This window comes from Otolemur garnettii, unplaced genomic scaffold, assembly GCF_000181295.1.
Source record: "Otolemur garnettii isolate 467f Iridium unplaced genomic scaffold, OtoGar3 scaffold00087, whole genome shotgun sequence".
NCBI lineage: Eukaryota > Metazoa > Chordata > Mammalia > Primates > Galagidae > Otolemur > Otolemur garnettii.
The window spans coordinates 563947-568295 of NW_003852482.1; the positions used below are offsets into that span (position 1 = coordinate 563947).

Below are 4349 nucleotides of genomic sequence, written 5' to 3' on the forward strand. Positions count from 1 at the left end.
GGGTCCGGGCTGGGGATTCGAACCCGCCACCTTAGGTGTACGTGGCTGGCGCCTTAGCCGGTTGAGCTATAGGCGCCGAGCCCCTCCATAGTTTTAATTTGTCTCTTGTACCAAGTTCAAAGGGTTCCCTTTTCTGGGCCACTTAGTTTTTCTGTCTTGATGCAGAATCATGCTTTTCAGATGCTTTTGTGAGTGCCCTTCAGATTTCCTTGGGTTTTCTGGATGGGTTGCCTTGTCTGAGCCCTGGCTTTCTGAAGGCCAAGGAGCTGCTTTCATTGTTGGTACTTGTTCAGAAACTGAAAAGGGTTAACAGACTGCTGGAGAGGAAAAGGGTAGAGTATGGCTGCTGATCCGATCTGGCTGGGTCTTCTGCTTCTCAGGGAGTCAGTGGCATCCTCTGCTGTCACCACATTGCCCTTACCCTTCTCCTCCCACCCACAGATCTGGACTTCTGAAGTCCTGTTGATACCTCCTTAGGAGACGGCAGGATGGCAGGCACACACACAGCCTCTGTTATTCTTTAATTATTTTATATGTGTATTAGTATCAGATGTTCTCCAAGTCCAGGTGGCTCTTTGGTTTCTGAGCACTGCTGCCATGTGAGGCCAGTGGCATGTGGCCCTGTTGGTGTCCAGTAGGCACTGAGAAATAGCCTTAGGGCATCCTCATGGCTAGAGCCTCCTCACATGGGCTTGTGTCCCAAGGAGCTGGAAAGCCCAGGGTTCAGGTGCATCAGTGATGCATGGTCTACTTGGTGTTGAGGTGCAGTGCCCAAGGAAGACGGACTGCTCTCCACGTGCTTCCCAGATGGGCTCAGAGGACCTTAGCACCCCCTGGTGAGATCACTTTGTGGAAATCTCTAGGGCTGCTGGCTTCTTCCCTGAGTCCCACCTCTGCTCTTCCTACTCTGACTAGGCCACCCCTATCCTTGCCATCCTGACCACTGTGCTGTCTCCTACAGGCTGGCTTCTGCCTGGGTACCATGCTACACTCCTGGGGCTGCGGTCCACGTAGGAGCCTTTACAGCACACAATGGTTACCACCTCACATGCCTCCCTGGGGCAAGACCTTGCAGTCTTACCGCCCCCGCCCCCTGGCTCATTACTGTCCATCCTATGGTTTGGGTGGGGGAGGGGCCCCTGGGCAGCTTTGTTGATGGGTGCTCTGTCTCTGATCTTGCCCAGTTGGTGGGGATTGCCGGTGGAGCCCTCCCAGCCCTGGCCTTCATCGGTGTCACTGTCTTTTGTGTACAGAAGGGTTGAACAATTTCGTGAGTGTTTTGATTCTGTCTCTGGCCCTGGGGGGAGGGGACGGTATGGGTGTCTTGGAATGATGTGTTTTGAGCTCTTGAGAGGAGCCCCCAAGCCTGAGGTGGTTTTGTTGTAATCTGGTGGCCTGCCTAGGCTCAGACTGAGCATATTAGCTCAAGGCTGTGTCTGTTCAGAGCTTTTTCTACTCTGCCTTCCCAGCAAGGCTTAGCAAGCAGAGATGAGATTCCACGTTTGTCTGAGCTGAGTCAGTTGCCTAGACCCTTGTCCACATGCAGGAATAGGATAGGAATAAGGTCATTTGTCTAGCACCTGCATTTCCAGGGCAGCTTTGCTTGGCGATGCTCACCACATGCACCTCCTCGGGGCTGCCTTTGCAGACCCCTTTCTCCACTCATCAGTACAGATTCTGGAAATGAGATGAAGTGATGTTTTATAGCTTGAAAATCATGAGGAAGGTGCACCCTGTAGGCTGTGTGGGCTTGTGGGCTCCCTCCTGAACAGGCCCATCAAGGACGGGGTCCCCTTAGCCACCAGCTTCCTGAAGCCTGGGTTCTTGGGATGCACTTCTCTCTATCTCTGCTCCAAGGCCCCTGCTGCTAGGTACAGGGTTTGGGGGCCATTGTAAATCAGGCCCCAGCCATATCCCACACATTTTACTCAGAAATGCTCTTACCCTGAAGCCTAACTCCACCTGTCCAGGGGCACCCAGAAGGACCGTTGTAGGCAGTGGTTGTTGGGGAGAGGGGTACATGTCCAGTTTTAAGCACCTGTGACTGCTGTGGGCAGTGCGGAAAGATGGGAGGCCCCATTGGCCGTCCGAAGTAGATGTGAACATTGGTTTTAACAAGAAGAGAGCAGAAAAGTGCTTTTCAGAAATGTGCCTGGAGATGGGGAATGTGGAGGCCCTGGCTCTGGTGCTGAGATTGGTGGTCTGTGCCAACACATGGGTTGTAGGCCAAGGAAGGAGTCCAGCCCTCTGGGCTGTGGAAGGCTCACTTCCTTGATGACCTGCATGTCTGTGCTAGGTGAAAACTCACTTTTCAGTGTGTGCAACAGATTCCTGAGCCCTGACTCAGGAAGCTGTGTTTCTCCACAAAGGGCCTGCAGTGGCAAACGAGATGACACAGGATGATGGGAACCAAGGACCTGGAGCAAGACTGGTGACTGCTGCTAGCACCACAGGGCAGACAGCTTAGGATCAACCTGCCAGCGTCTGGAATGGGAGCCAGGCCTCTGCACTGAGACCACTGCTGTTCTGGGGAGCTGAGTGGGTGCTATCTGTGAAGAAGAGGTGAAGAATGTTCCAGGACAGGTCAGGCAGGCACCTGGGCTGAAGGGGGGTGGGTTGGGATGGTGCAGCTGAGCAGCAGCAGGTCTCTAAAGGGCCACAGGAGGGGCTTGTAGTGACCAGGGTGAAAAGGCAGAGGGCATAGCAGGAATAAGGGCGTGCGCTCTGAAGGGTGGGCTATCAGGGGTAGTAAGGATAACACAAGGATGTGTAGTGCTTTGTGATGTGCCCTTGTCAGCAATGATGTCCCCTAAGGAGCCAGCTGGGGCAGGTGGCAAACCTAAACCCTAGGAGCTGAAGTCAGGACTGCAAGTGGCATACAGACAGGTCCTGAGGACTGACCCTAAGGCTCAGAGCTTGGTGACTGGGCATTTCCTTTAGCTCTGCAGGTCTGGAACACAGCAGTCCCTGGCGACAGACCAGGAAGAGGACCAGGGTGCTGTCTTTGGCTCAGAGGTACTGGGAGTGTCCTTCAGACCATATCCTGCCCCACCTGTCCACTCAGAGGGGGCACTCTGAAGACAGAGGTGCCCTGGCCGCCAGCACTGCCCAAGAGGCCTGCTCCAGGTGAGCATGTCTGATGCAGGATTCTGCATTTTAGGAAGGACTAGCCCACACTGCAGCCAAAGGAGCCTTTGCCCTCCCTTCTGGATGCTGATCTCAGAGTTTGATGTGAAGACTTCTCACCTGCCATCAGAAGTTCTGTACATGCTGAAAATGTCCAGGAAGAGCACAGGCACAGGGCCTACAGCAGGGCCTGGTGCTCCTGGGAGCTACAGTTGGTGCAGGTGTCTCCACACGTTCTCCTGGGCTTGGCTGCCCTGCCAGGCCATGGTTGTAAAGCCTGCTTGCCTTCTGCCTTGGGATTGCTGGTCTCTGTGACCCCTATGGGTGGAGTGCTCAGCCACATCAGGACAGGCCTTTGGGGGCCTGATAACCTCCCTACACGCCCCTCACCAGATCTTTCTTATTCCGTTTAACAATTTCTGTGTTTCTGTCTTCAGTGATAAACCCAGAACAAGGACGAGAAACCTATGGTGGATCAAAAGCTGCAAGCCTGTGTTCTTTTCCATGTCCCCTCTCTGGCCATTTGTCCTTTGGACGGTGACCCTTCCCTTTTCTGATGCTGCAAACCATCCTAGGGGCGCCTGGCTCAAATTCATGATCACAGCTCAAGTGCTTTGAGATGATGCGAGAGCAGGCTCATGGGAATTTCAGAATTTGAAGTTCTCTTTGACAGTGATGCAGGTAGTTTATTGTTCAGCTGTCAGGTCTGGCCAGGACAGTGGCCTGTGTACTCTTGAGACACTTTTGAAGGCCATGCATCCTCCTCTGCCTCCCGGGAAGGGTGTCCCACGGTGTACTCTGATTCTTTCAGGGTCCTGGGCCAATCTGAGAAGCTGCTGTTCCTCGAGCTCTGCAAACACATGGTTTTTGTGTGGCTGCAGAAAGGGAACACATCTTCCGGCCAGGCAGCTGGACCCTAGCCTCCACGTAGTGCAGGATGGGCGCCCAGGGTGCTGAGTGATGGGAGCTGTGGTGCTAAAGTTTTTTAAAATTTCCATTGAAAACTTAGTGCAGAAATTTGATTTCTAGTATTTGAGGGAAAAGGCACCCCTTCATCCTGACATTGAAACACAACTGCTGTTTTACTTCTGGTACATTAACTTTTACCTTGTGTGTGTGTGCCTGTGGTAGTGGTAGTGTCATTTGTGTTTTTATTTCTGTATGTCGTCTCATATATTTTATTTATTTATTTATTTATTTTTGAGACAGAGTCTCACTATGTC

The 4349-nt window shown here is 52.8% G+C and overlaps 1 long non-coding RNA gene across 1 annotated transcript; it reads left to right on the forward strand.

Annotated features, from left to right (window-relative positions):
* The first annotated feature begins 2389 nt into the window (after positions 1–2389).
* Positions 2390–3209, forward strand: LOC111726945. Its single transcript, XR_002774611.1, has 3 exons — positions 2390–2583; positions 2941–3015; positions 3161–3209. It is a non-coding gene; the product is annotated as an uncharacterized LOC111726945 (long non-coding RNA).
* Positions 3210–4349: the final 1140 nt, after the last annotated feature.